Source organism: Lissotriton helveticus, chromosome 3_1 (assembly GCF_964261635.1).
Source record: "Lissotriton helveticus chromosome 3_1, aLisHel1.1, whole genome shotgun sequence".
NCBI lineage: Eukaryota > Metazoa > Chordata > Amphibia > Caudata > Salamandridae > Lissotriton > Lissotriton helveticus.
Genome location: NC_136061.1, coordinates 13,343,931 through 13,358,677, shown reverse-complemented (window position 1 = coordinate 13,358,677; position 14,747 = coordinate 13,343,931). Strand labels below are relative to the sequence as shown.

The window sequence follows — 14,747 nt, the reverse complement described above, 5'->3', positions numbered from 1 at the left end:
CGTTTTTTAGCTCACTGCACCATCCCAGCTCAGAACCTGGCTATATGCAAATTAGTCTGACCCTGGCCCAGTGCATCATGGGAACAGGGCAGACCAAACTACCAAGCCAATTCTTTACTGGAAAGGAAACAAGCTTCCGGGGACCGGTTTCTGGCATTACAGCCGTCTTCGGCCCGGCTTGCTTGAATCCTGATGGTGCAGTGAGCAAGGGACTCACATCTGAGCATACCCTTCCACACTTGTGGTGGCCAAAACGATTCATAAAGGGGGTGGTGATGGACAGAGTATCTGAATTAAGCAGAACACTCCTACCCAGTCAAAAGATCAGGGCTTGATCCATCACCGTTTTTTAGCTCACTGCACCATCCCAGCTCAGAACCTGGCTATATGCAAATTAGTCTGACCCTGGCCCAGTGCATCATGGGAACAGGGCAGACCAAACTACCAAGCCAATTCTTTACTGGAAAGGAAACAAGCTTACGGGGACCGGTTTCTGGCATTACAGCCGTCTTCGGCCCGGCTTGCTTGAATCCTGATGGTGCAGTGAGCAAGGGACTCACATCTGAGCATACCCTTCCACACTTGTGGTGGCCAAAACGATTCATAAAGGGGGTGGTGATGGACAGAGTATCTGAATTAAGCAGAACACTCCTACCCAGTCAAAAGATCAGGGCTTGATCCATCACCGTTTTTTAGCTCACTGCACCATCCCAGCTCAGAACCTGGCTATATGCAAATTAGTCTGACCCTGGCCCAGTGCATCATGGGAACAGGGCAGACCAAACTACCAAGCCAATTCTTTACTGGAAAGGAAACAAGCTTCCGGGGACCGGTTTCTGGCATTACAGCCGTCTTCGGCCCGGCTTGCTTGAATCCTGATGGTGCAGTGAGCAAGGGACTCACATCTGAGCATACCCTTCCACACTTGTGGTGGCCAAAACGATTCATAAAGGGGGTGGTGATGGACAGAGTATCTGAATTAAGCAGAACACTCCTACCCAGTCAAAAGATCAGGGCTTGATCCATCACCGTTTTTTAGCTCACTGCACCATCCCAGCTCAGAACCTGGCTATATGCAAATTAGTCTGACCCTGGCCCAGTGCATCATGGGAACAGGGCAGACCAAACTACTAAGCCAATTCTTTACTGGAAAGGAAACAAGCTTCCGGGGACCGGTTTCTGGCATTACAGCCGTCTTCGGCCCGGCTTGCTTGAATCCTGATGGTGCAGTGAGCAAGGGACTCACATCTGAGCATACCCTTCCACACTTGTGGTGGCCAAAACGATTCATAAAGGGGGTGGTGATGGACAGAGTATCTGAATTAAGCAGAACACTCCTACCCAGTCAAAAGATCAGGGCTTGATCCATCACCGTTTTTTAGCTCACTGCACCATCCCAGCTCAGAACCTGGCTATATGCAAATTAGTCTGACCCTGGCCCAGTGCATCATGGGAACAGGGCAGACCAAACTACCAAGCCAATTCTTCACTGGAAAGGAAACAAGCTTCCGGGGACCGGTTTCTGGCATTACAGCCGTCTTCGGCCCGGCTTGCTTGAATCCTGATGGTGCAGTGAGCAAGGAACTCACATCTGAGCATACCCTTCCACACTTGTGGTGGCCAAAACGATTCATAAAGGGGGTGGTGATGGACAGAGTATCTGAATTAAGCAGAACACTCCTACCCAGTCAAAAGATCAGGGCTTGATCCATCACCGTTTTTTAGCTCACTGCACCATCCCAGCTCAGAACCTGGCTATATGCAAATTAGTCTGACCCTGGCCCAGTGCATCATGGGAACAGGGCAGACCAAACTACCAAGCCAATTCTTTACTGGAAAGGAAACAAGCTTCCGGGGACCGGTTTCTGGCATTACAGCCGTCTTCGTCCCGGCTTGCTTGAATCCTGATGGTGCAGTGAGCAAGGGACTCACATCTGAGCATACCCTTCCACACTTGTGGTGGCCAAAACGATTCATAAAGGGGGTGGTGATGGACAGAGTATCTGAATTAAGCAGAACACTCCTACCCAGTCAAAAGATCAGGGCTTGATCCATCACCGTTTAGGGGAGAACATGGCGGCTAGCCGAAGTGGCTAGTCAGAGGCTCCAGAGGCTCCGTTGTCCGGGAGGCTAATGCGGCTAACATCCCACACAATCTAGCTATTTTCTGCTGGAGGGCTTTAATCAGACGGTTGGTCTGAGCCTCAGTTCGGCTTACCTGCCGGGAGAGGTCGGGAGAGACCAGTCAAGCTGGTGAACCTTGGTGTACGCGATTCTGTTGGGGAAACGCGATCCTGAGTGTAGCGCACCTGGAGTAGCTGTGGCCAAGGGCGCCGGCTGGAGCGGCGTGGAGGCGGCGGTGAGGCGCTGGAGTGCTGCAGCAATCAAGGTTTCGTTTGCATCATTGGACAACCATTTTAGTGTTTCCTACTGGACTATTTCCCAGCGAAGCAACCGGAATCGCAGCGGACTCGTGGAAGGCAAGACGGGGCTGATTCAAGGCTGTGGCGGTTGTGGCGGCGGTCAGAGGCTCCTTTAACAGCGCGTTGCTTCTCAGTCTGCATGTTGGAAGGCTTATTTGTCACCCGAGGGAAAAGGCACACACTAAGCCTGGAGCAGCTACAATGATCGGATGCGGCGTGTGCTGCTATCGTTGCAAGAAGGTACCCCTCTGGTGTTTATTTATAGGGGGGCCAGCATAACTTTCTTAGAAGGGAGTTAATTTGTTGGGTGAAGGCGGATTTTGAGGTCAGGAGAGGAAGAAGGGTAGGATATAGGACTTTATATTTTTGGAGAGCTTCTGGCACTACTCAGGTGTTGTTTTCAAAACTACATAACCCACAATGCACCAGCCTGCAAATCTCTCTCAATAGAGAACAAGATAATGAGGTGTACCCAGTTAATGAGAGGATAGCGGGTATTCTTCGTATGTCGCGTATGTCTGGCAGCGAGTTGTGGGGAAGCCAGGCTTCTGGTTATACGTTAAGAAGTAAAGGGGGGAAACCGACAGCCACAGACATACCACCTTCGGCTCTAGCCGAATCTAAGGCGAAACCACAAAAGCGGACTGGAAAAAAAAACACTTCTAAAAATACCTCCAAGGCACAGAAGCCTGTTACGAAGATTAAACCACCGCCCTCATTGAAAGCATATTTTAAGACGGTGCCTGTTGTATTGGAACTTAAACATTCTGTCGAGTCTTCTTCATTTGAGGGTGTTAGCGGTAACCAGACATTTAATAAATATCACCCTCTGGAAAATTTAGAATTGGTTTCAGCTTTAGAGCAGGCAAACGCTACAGAGCTGATTAGGATGGAGAGCTCGAGGGCAGTGGGCAACGAGTCAAAAGGGCTGGGGAGTCCTGCAAGAACTAATAGCGGGGAGGATTCATCACCTACCCCCCCCAGTTACAGGGGGTTTGGATAATTCCTTGGATAATTCTTTGGGCGATTCTGACCAGTCGGTCTTGTTAATGCTACAGGCCTTAGGCCACGAGGTTAAAAGTGGATTCAGGCGCCTTGATGCCATCGGGCTAAGTCGCGCGTTTACAAGACTCCTTTCATTTCATTTCATTTCATAGCCTCAAAAAAGAATCAGCAAGAAATAAAACACTACCATGAGAAGCTGGAAGAAACATGTGACGCACTGGCAGCTAGAAGCACTGAACTAGAGTCTACCGTTTCAGATCTTAAATCACTTGCGGCAGACTCCGAACAGGGGTATCAAGAGAAATTGGAGTCGCTTGAAAATGCGCAAAGGAGAAACAATTTGCGCCTCCTGAAAGTCCCCGAAGGTGCAGAAGGGGGTAACTTCAAGGAGTTTGTGGTTAAGCTGATTAAACAAGCAACGCAGATCGAAATCTCAGAAGAGGAATTAATGAAGGATATTCAACGTGTCCACAGGGATCCATTTAGACAAAATCCTAATAAGAGCAGGCCTAGAAAGATTTTAGTTCATTTTCTAACGTACACTGTAAAAGAGGAAATTCTCAATAGGGCCCTCATAGCTGATCCTTTATCAGCTGAAGGGTTTACTTTTCAAATCAGATCAGATGTTTCCTCTATTACAGCATCCAGGCAGTGGGAGCTCGGTAAATTATTGGATCCCTTTAAACAACTTGGCGCAACCGCTCAATTAAAATTTCCCGGGTCTTTAAAAGTGATGTATAAAAACAAAATGAGAGTTTTTAAAAGGGTAGGTGACGCAGAAGACTATCTCCAATTAGTTACACTTGATAGTAAAAGCGGTTTGGGCGAGTGCTAACCAGCCAGTCATTAAAAGGTTTCAATGGTATTCATAATAATCGATTGATTTAATTAGTCTGATTTTGACTTTGAAATATGGTATACCCTCTCGGTTTTTCTTTTCTTTCTATAATAGCCAATAGATAATATTCTACACGCCCTCCGGACATATGGGGGTCGAGTCTTAATGGCCAGGAGTAGGCCAAGAGGAAGGAGGGGGGTTCTCCAGGGGAGCATGGGTGGGACTAGGCTTGTACAGTGGGCGGGGGAGGGTAGGGCACTGGGTGGGGAGCATCAGGGGAAAAAAACAAAAAAAAATATGTCCAAGTCGCCAAATATGACATTTAATCATTCACACCCAGGGATGATAAAATGCTACAGGATAGGGTAGGCTCGTCGGCATATATTAACTTTTTGTCATAGAATTTAAATGGTTTAAGGGTTAAACGTAGAAGAGAGAGGATATTCCAATATTTGAAGGATGCGCCTGAACATGTTTTCATTTTACAAGAGACGCATTCTACGGATAAAGAGTTAAGAGATATATGTAGTAATAAGAAATGGATCCATCATGTAATAACAAACACACAGCAGACTTCAAATAAGGGATTTGCTATATTGATTAAATCCAATCCCAAAATAACCTTACTTGAGTCAAGAGCGGATAAAAAAGGGAGATGGGTGATAGCCAAGATAAAGTAATTTACACATAAACTGACAGTTGCAGGATATTATGGACCAAACTTAGATGATACACTACCTCTTAGAGAACTCCGGGTGGAACTACTAGATTTTGAGGATCCGTTAATTTTAGTAAGGGGATTTTAATTTTATTTTGGATCCAAAATTTGATAAGTCCTATAAACTCAAGGCACCACATAATTCTAAAACGAGATCGCTACTACTAAATGCAATTAATCAATTTGGCTGGAAGGATATATGGAGGAAGAACTCAGGTATGAAGAAAGAATTCACTTTTCATAATAAGAAGTTGCGTCATAAATATAGATTAGATTTATTTTTAATCTCACAACAACTTTGTTAGCTAGTTAAAGAGATCAGGCATCTAAGAGCACATATCTCAGATCATTCGGCTGTCTCCTTAGTACTCTGGTTCACAGAATGTAAGAAGATGGACCATAGACAGAAGTATTCTTTTAGATGAAGAAATAGTACAGAAGCTACTTTTTGAATCAGAAGAGTTTTTTAAAATCAATTTTGATTCAGCCATGCTTCCAGTTGTCTGGGATTCATATAAATCCTTTTTGAGAGGCTTATTACTAGCTTTTCAATCCTCTAACCACAAGGCGTTCAGGGCAAACATCTTGCAGATTGAGTCAAAAATTAAGACTTTAGAGGATGTTTTATTAGATCCAGTTTCAGTGGCAGCAGTTAGTATGAAGGAAGAGCTGATAGCCTTTAAATTACAACTAGAGCAAAGTCTAGATGAACAGCTTAGGCAACGTTGGCAGGCTAGCTCTCTGGCCCATTTTGAATATGGTAAAGCCAGTGGTAAGCTGCTGGCTTGGAAGGTGAAGAAAGAGCAGGAGAGGAACACTATAAAGGGAGTTCAGGTGGGAAGTACGTCTGAGATCTCAGAAAATACCACTGACATTGAGCAGGCTTTTTTTAATCATTTTGACGCAGTATACAAGGATGACTTAGTTCCTCGGCATGATATAATTCAGACGTGGCTCGATCAATATGTGGTCCGACGGATAGATGATCAGGCATCGGAGAACCTTAACAGAGGAATTCGTTTGATTGAGATAACTGCGGCAATAGATTCTGCTAAAAAAGGCAAAACTCCAGGACCGGACGGTTTGCCTGCTGAGATCTATAAAGTGCTGGCTCCAGTAATCACCCCGGTTCTTCAGAAGCTTTTTACATTTATTTTTGAGGAAGGGGGAAAAATTCCTTCCTCCTGGAATGACGCTACAGTTGTTCTTATTCTTAAACCACTGAAGGCCTCATCGCAGTGTGACTCATACAGACCCATCTCTCTGCTTAATTCGGACTATAAATTGTTGGCTAAAATTTTGGCAGAGAGGTTGAATGGGGTAGCTGGTAGGTTGCTACACTTAGATCAAAAGGGGTTTGTAAGAGGGCGTTCTATATAAGATCTGACGCAAGCACGATTTGGCGCAATTGATCTCGCCACCATACATAAAATTCCATTGGCGGTCATACCATTAGATGCCACTAAGGCATTTGACCGTGTTAATTGGGTATTTTTGGCCAAGGTCTTAGAAAGGTGTAATTTGGGAAGGAACTTCTGTAGATCTATAGCTGCATTCTATCAGGCTCCTAGTGCCAGAGTATTAATTAATGGAAATCTTTTGTCACAATAAAAATTAATAGAGGCACAAGACAGGGATGCCCCCTTTCACCTTTGCTTTTCGATTTATACATTGAATCACTAGCGGAAAGTATCAGACAAGATGCTCGCATTTTACCATTTAAATATAATAATTGGAAAAAAAAAGTTTCTTTATATGCCGACGATATGATGTTATACACAGCAGATCCCATTAATGCTATCCCTCCTATTTATAGTCTAGCTGAGCAATTCGGACAAATGTCCGAGTATCAGATCAACCAGGCCAAATCAGAGTGCATGATTTGGAATGTTACAACTTCATCACCTATTTCAATTTTAAAACATGAAATAAGAAATCTAGGGGTCCAAATTTCGCAGGATATACATCAAATACACAAAAAAAATCTCATAAAAATAGAGAGGGAAAGTGGGGAGGCGTTAAAAGGTTGGTCACTCCTTCCACTGTCTCTGATCGGAAGAGTTAACATTATTAAAATGATGTTACTACCTAAATTAATTTTTATTCTTCAGAATATCCCACTTGCTTTTAAGGAAGCCCGGCTTAACAAGATCCAAGCTAAATGGAATTCATTTATCTGGGCATCAAAGGGCATAAGAATGTCATGGAAGAAGCTTCGTAGGAAGAAATGTAAAGGTGGACTGCGCGCTCCTGATCTGAAGCTGTATGCCTGGACTTTGTTGAACAAGGCGGGAATAAGGCTATTTGATACTCCAGCTAGTACTGGAACAGGCTTTATGTTCCAAGTTATGCTTTCTGAGCTCCAGGGAGGTGCTCATGGTTTTTTTGTTTAAGTTTGGTGATTCGCGTTTTTTTAAGAAGGTTCGTTTAAAGATTCTTAGGGATATGGCACAAGTTTGGGCCAGAGTAAGAAGATCGCTGAATATCCCATACTATTCAGCGAGAGCTCCAATCTGGGATTCGCCAGGCTCACCTGGATGGACCAAAGACTTACTGGCTATACCCCTCCGGGCAGCAGAGGTCAAAGTTTGGGGTCAGCTAATGCCGGACGGTGTTCTCTTGAGCTGGGAGGAGATGTCCATTCTCACGGATCACAACTTGTCCAAATTTAAATACTTACAAATCAAAAGCTGGGCCCAGGCTATGGTAGGCGAAATTGGCGCTTATTCGGCTTTGGAGGAACTTTTATTAAACAATGCAAGGAGATTAAAAACATCGTTGCTCTACTGGACAATGTTAGAAGCAGAAGATGGTGACTTTTGTCTCCCTGTACAACTTTGGCGGGACCTGGTTCCAGACGTCGACTTGCAGAATATATGGCAAGTATCTTTTGATTTTCTTCATGTTACAGTCTCACCTGCCAATTTAAAGCGCAATCACCTTTTTTCTCTCCATAGAGTATACTGGTCTCCGGCCAGATTGGCCAAATTCTCCAAGGGTCCAATACCCTGTTGCCCAAAGTGTAAGCTGGAAAAGGCCGACGACCTTCATATGTTTTTAACTTGTCCTGATCTAAGGAATTTTTGGTTTGAGATAGAAGAAGGTATAAAAACGCTTTTCAATTTTTATATACAGGTTAGTATGGCACTTGTTTTTTTGGGAATCTTTGATAATTATGAGGAACTTCCTCAAGATATTAACAAATGATCTCTTTATTTAATTATCCTGGCACGCAGAGAGATATCCAAAATTTGGGTCAGTGACATTGTTTCTTTATATATTGATTGGATACGAGCAATAAGGCATACACTTAATTTAGATAAGGCAGTTTGGAAGAGAAGAAAGCATTTTTGGAACCTATGCATCAATTGGTTGGGTAGGATGTGAACGATTTGTCCAATGATTATGCCTTTTTGCAGATTGGAGTACCCTAAGATCAGTTCAAGGGCCGGGATAGTTGTAAGAACTGAATTGAAATCTGAACGTGCAATACAATGGGGTATGCACTGGGTATCTGCAGAAAGTGCATCCATTAAGATCTTCGGAGTTTAAGAAGGGGCCCATCTGTACTCCTGCAGACGGTGGAAAGGATTGGTTACTCTTAGAATATGTTTTTTGGCGTATAAGGAAATAAAATTTTTTTAAAAACTAAAAGAATTAAATAATGTGTGCTGTAGACAATAATGTTTACTTTGAAATGCAGCAGCGCCCGCTTTTGTCACCATTTGCTGGCAAAATGAGGATTGGTAGAATGGGATGCAGTACGTTGATTGCACGCTAGTGCAACTCCCTTCTTGGGTGTGGCCATACTATGAATAGCCACACCGAGTTCCAGAAGGCGCTTAGTCTTCCATTAACGCTCCGGGGAACAACTGGCCTCGGAACTACTTGCCTGTTTTCATTGCTTCTCCCGCCTGGATTCTTCTTGGCTTTGGTGGCCCTCTGCAAAACATCACAGTGGGCTTTTCGGAGGTTTCCTCGCTGTTCCTAAAAGAGAAAGACTTTGTGGAAGCTCAATGAATCATTCCTTTATCTTAATGCGCCCATCAAAAAGACAACTGCACTTTGAGAATAAAAGACAATTTTTGGAACGCTTTTTATTTTAAGAAAGAAAAGTATTAGAAGCCTTAAAAATAGACTTTGGAAAAAACATAAAAGGTAATGATTTAGTTGTTGTTTGTTATATTGTATATTTTCCGACAGAAGTGTGTGATGGAACCAATAACTTGGGGAAAGTGCAAGTAAGTGATTACTGGCAATACTGCTTTGAGCAATTATTAAGTAAGAGAGTATAAGACGCATACAGGAAATCAAGGAACTTATTTCTTGATATTTGTTGTTGGCTCACAGGAGACATCACAGTACAAGGAACCAGACTGCACTTCCCAACGACAACACCCGCCAAGTACGACGAGGCGCTATCACAAGACTTCAAGGACGCTACGCTAAACTTCTTACAATCGCAGGTAGGACACGTATTTTTTAGTACATCACTAAATGCAGAAAGAGACTTGAACAGTAGTTAGATAGTCCTTTGATATATACAAAACTGTGTTTAAGCCTTCCCTGTTACCTCGCAGGTTGACAACAGGAAGACGTCAGCACCCAGTATCCGGCCCTCCTCCCTAAACCTTATCCCTTAGCCTTAGTGGATAAAAGCATACACAGGTTATACACTAGGGTACAAGGAAGTTGGTTCATAGCGTCTCTGGGAAAGTACAATCAGGCACCCTACAGGTAAGAGTGCTTGTTGGATCCCAACAGGGTGTCCCTCTTGCGTTTGGTGGGGGGGCCTCTGCTGCAGGCTCAGAGGTGTCTGAGGAGTCATTGTCTTGCAGCTCACCCATCTCTGAGGCTGCAGCTGAGGTGGTGGAAGAATCAGCAGGCTGGCCACTGGAGAGAGGGGCGTTAATTGAGGAGCATGTACGCCCTAAGGACACCCACAAGCTGGCCCATAAGATTCACAAGTTGTCCCATTCGGGTGTCCATGGTCCTCTGCAGCAGTATTGAGCTCACGCAGTCCCTCTACAACCTGGCCCATCTGTCCCTGGCTCTGTTTGTACATGTATGGTTAATGAAGTACAAGGGACATGAGTAGTTGAATAAAGTTGGAGGTTTATTTCATAACACCTCAACCATCAGTAGTCAGTCAGCAACTAACTCAAAGGGAATGTTCTCAACTGGAACTGAATTCTATATTCCATGGAACCTTGAACAAGGAACAGGTAGGAGGAGAATACAGCACATTTCCCTTCTAACAATAAATAAAAATAGAAATGTATAGTTACATAATACCAAGAAAAAAGTAACCAATCTTAACATAAAATCAACAGAAAAGTGACTAGTTAACATCATCTTTTAAATAAGGTTGCAAAGTAGTCTTCTGTCCTCTTCTTCTAAGTTCTGAACAAGACCTAGAATGAGGGACTCCAGGTTGATTATGATTGTCCCAATCCATTTCTGGATTAGATTTAAGAATTACAACACGACTCAGATTCCAAATTCTACCATGCTCTAATTTCACAGAATTTTTAAAACATTTTATTACACGAAAAGGTTTTGTAAATTTGGACCACGACAAAGTACCATCATTTACTTTGACTCTAACAATGTCACCAACTTTAGCAACACACTGTTTGACTCTTTTCCTTTCATCATAATTTTCCTTGATGTTTTGTTGTAATCTTTTCTCTCTCGCTCTAGCACAATACCCACACTGTTAACTTTTATATCTTTACCCCAAGTCATCCAATCTGGGCAAAATTTGGTATTAGGAGTCCTCCCTTTAAATAACTCATTTGAGTCTTGAATGTCTGGCTCTATGGTTGTGCATGACTGTACATGAGAGGGTGATCGGATACACGTGTTGGTATTACCAGCCTACACTCTCCCAGCTATTACCGTGAGACTCTCTGCATGCAGGATAGCAAGCACCTTCTCTTCTCATTCAGTAATTGTCAGTTGTGGAATGGGAGGGCCACCACCAGTTCTCTGAGCCACCTCACGATTCCTGTTGGCACGGTATTTGACCCTGGTCTTGAGGTCATGCCACCTCTTCTTGTTGTCACTTAGTGTGTGCAGGGTGTTCCCTACTGCATTGACATTGTTGACAGTCCTTTCCCACATTTGATTTTTTTTATAAGAGGGGTCTATTGGACCATGGTTCCAAATAAATGTGGATCTACTCTAATTATCTAATCTACAATCACTGACAACTCATTGTCTGTAAATTGTTTTTTTTTCTGTACATGGTTTCTGATGTGCAAATGAGGAAGAGGTGCCGGGAGTAAGGTGTTGGTGGAGATTGCTGAGGTGTGTCAGGTGTGTGTGTTGGAAGTGTTTGTGTGTGTTGATTTAGGTTGGTGTGATGGTGTATGATGTAGGGAAACTCAAGATACAACAGTGTGCTGTGTAAAATGTTGCTTGTACTAACAGCGGTGTTGTATAGCCCTTCAATGCTGTAGTTGTGCAAAGGATGATGGTCAGGGAAGGGGTTGGCTTTATACTCTCAAACATGCTAATGAATTGGGATAAATCACTTTTCAAACATATAAGTTATCTAAAATACAACATGTTATTTTTTAAACACACACTTTACTTTAAACCTTTTTCACCACACTGATTCACCTCAGTTTCCATAGCAGCAATTTTAGAAACATTCAACTGTACCAGCAAGTTAAAAGTTCATCATGTTTTTAACTATAGAAGGCCAGCTTCCAATTCAGCAGGGGCAGGTCTGGTTGAGTACTTGAAAATGTATTGAAGCTTTTATTGCAATATCCACAGCCAATCAGATACATATTAATTTGGAAAACTAAAAGATAGAACCTATTTTTAAGTATGAAATGTCTATGAACACACAATCACTTACCTCTTTAAACCAGATTCTGTCCTACTCACAAACCCACTTATTCACTGAAAAAAACAAAGGTTACAGGGATGTTATACTTAGGCTTGAGGGGAGTAGGTCCGCCAATTCTTGCTGACCTCCTGTCGTGGTATGTTCCTTCCCGCGCTTTGAGATCGGGAAGCCAAGCGCTCGCGGTGGTCCCCCGATACAGGTTGTGTCGGGCTGGTGGTCGCTCTTTCCGGGTGAGGGCGGCTGAACTCTGGAATTCCCTCCCAGTGGACTTACGGCTACTGACTGACCTCTTGGCCTTTCGCAAAGCTTTGAAAACGTTTCTTTTTTAAATAAATCTTTTATCTGTGTTGTGTTTCTGCTATCTGTTGCACATTGCCTGCCATGCGCCAGGACGCCCCTTAGCTGGGGCAGCTGTGCGCAATACAAAAGTGCATAACATAACATAACATAACATAACTCAGACAAAACCATCAAAATGCAGCTATTATTTTTAGTGAGCAAACTATAACTCAAGCCCCCACAATACACTGTGTATGGTCTCATAAATTACATCACTCATGACATGGTTAGTGACATCACTGATGGCATCCTCAACAGAATGATGTCTCTGAAAATGAAGTCCTGGAAATACTGTCCCTTATGAAACTGGCTCACCACCTATCTAACTCTCATCCGTCCCCTCCTGGTCAAAGATTGTAGACATTACATCTCCCCAACATGGACTCAAATCATGAACTTCTCCCTTTCCAGGAGCTTATGCCAGCCTCTCTTAAACATGGCCAACTCACCCTCATCAAAATGTCTGATGCTGACCCGAACAACGTCAATAACCAGAGACCTATAAACAACCTCCCTCTCCTTGCCAAAACTATTGAAAAATGCCTCCTCTCTCAGCTTAACAACCACGTTGAAAAACTTCAACCTGCATGAAACTCTCAAACACAGATTCATGAAAGGCTTTAGTACAGAGACTGCAATCCTGAACATCATTGATGGACTACACAGATTGCTCAAAGATGGCGACACCTGCCTCCTAAAATACTAACTTCCATAAGTTAGCCAAATATGTACTAGCTAGTAGGTGCAATAGAAAACTAGTTAACATCTTAGCTTGACTCTCTGCACCAGGACTTGTAATATTAAATCTCTAACATTGCTTAGCGCCGGACAGCTTACGAACATATGGCAGATCTTTTATTATTAGGTCTAACACAGCATAATTCGGGCCCTACCCATCAGGCAGGACACACATTCGACTTAATCCTCTCCAATCTGCCTAAAATTGTATGCTATCCTCCCAAGCAGGTCAATTGGACATATCATTCTATTTTAGAATTTATGATGCCTAATTTGGCAAAGCCCCTTAGCCAGCCACTGACCCCTTCCTTCGTGGCGGAGGCAATGGTACAAAATGACACAGAAGGTTTTCAAGGAGACATTTGTAGAGCCTTACCTCACACCCACTGAGAATATTCAGACGGCCGTATTCAAATATAATCTTGCCATCCATAAGGCGGTAGAAACCATTGCTCCCTTGAAACTTTGTAAGTCACGCCCTGCAAAAAGGCAGGAAGTGTCGTTCTCTGACCATTTATGGTCTCTCAAATGGGCATGCAGGAAGCTTGAAAAGGTCTGGAGATCGTCTCATTTGGAGGCTGATAGAAATTGTTACTGTACTGCCTTGACTTCCTATCACAAGGCCATTAGAGCGGCACGCAAGAACCATATTGTCTCCCAACTTACGGTAGCAGGCAATGCTCCCAAGGTTCTGTATCAGATTCTGCAAACTTTTACAAAACCGGTAGCCTGCGAGAGTCCCGATTTATCATCACAACAATTATGTGATGATACTTCCTACCACTTCACCAATAAAATTGATAGGATATACAATAAAATCATTAATTCCAATGTATTCACAAATCGGCCTGTGGCATTGTCTTTGGGCAAGGATCTAGTTAACTCTGATGTGCTCACCAAGTTCCCTGCTATCTCTTTGAAGAAGGTGGAGGATCTTATGGGTCAAATTAAGAGTGGCTGTCCATCCGACCCCATTCCGGCCAGAATTATGCCAGTGGTGGCCAAGGCCCTCGGTCCTGTGATCCAGTCCCTTGTTAACCTCTCGCTTGCCGAGGGCCGAGTTCCACTGGAGTGGAAAAAGGCACTGGTGAGACCCATCCGGAATAGCTCCTCTATCCCCTGGACAGATTTGTCCAACCTCAGGCCCATATCTCTGCTCCCGTACTTGAGCAAACTTACGGAGAAGCACGTGAATAAACATCTTTCGAGCTTTATCGAACGTACTGGGAGCCTGGACTACTCCCAGTCCGGCTTTAGGCCTAATTATAGTACTGAATCGGCACTTCTTTCAGTAACAGATGATCTCCGCATGTACCAGGACAAGGGATATTCGGTATTCCTGGTGCTGTTGGATTTATCGGCAGCGTTCGATACCATATCTCATAACATCTTGCTCAGGCGTCTTACTGAGATTGGCCTTGAGAGTTTGGCACTGGCCTGGTTGAAGAGCTACCTATCAGACCGCACTCAATGTGTCAATATGGGCGCATATCGATCGTCTGCGGTAGAGATTACAAAGGGGGTGCCACAGGGCTCATGTTTGAGCCCTACTTTGTTTAACATCTATGTGGCCCCCTGGCTAGGATTATGAGAGCTTTTGGTTTCATCCCAGTGTCATACATGGATGACACTCAGCTCCTTTTCCCATTCAAATCCCTCACTTCCGAGGTTAAAAAATCCTTCTCCGAAGGCATGAAAGCAGTCTACCAGTAGATGACCTCGAATTTCCTACAGTGTAATGTGGGAAAGACCGAGGTTATGCTTTTCAGGGATGCTAAAATGCTATGGACCCCTGACTGGTGGCCTTCCGACTTAGGTCCTGTC

The 14,747-nt window shown here is 43.7% G+C and overlaps 1 long non-coding RNA gene across 1 annotated transcript in view; it reads left to right on the top strand.

The window, feature by feature from the left end:
- The window catches only part of LOC144822038 (uncharacterized), a 153,844-nt gene that overhangs the window by 41,972 nt on the left and 97,125 nt on the right, over positions 1–14,747 (top strand). The window contains exon 2 of the long non-coding RNA XR_013608532.1: positions 9,335–9,450. This is a non-coding gene — a long non-coding RNA (uncharacterized LOC144822038). The remainder of the gene's footprint in view (positions 1–9,334; positions 9,451–14,747) is intronic.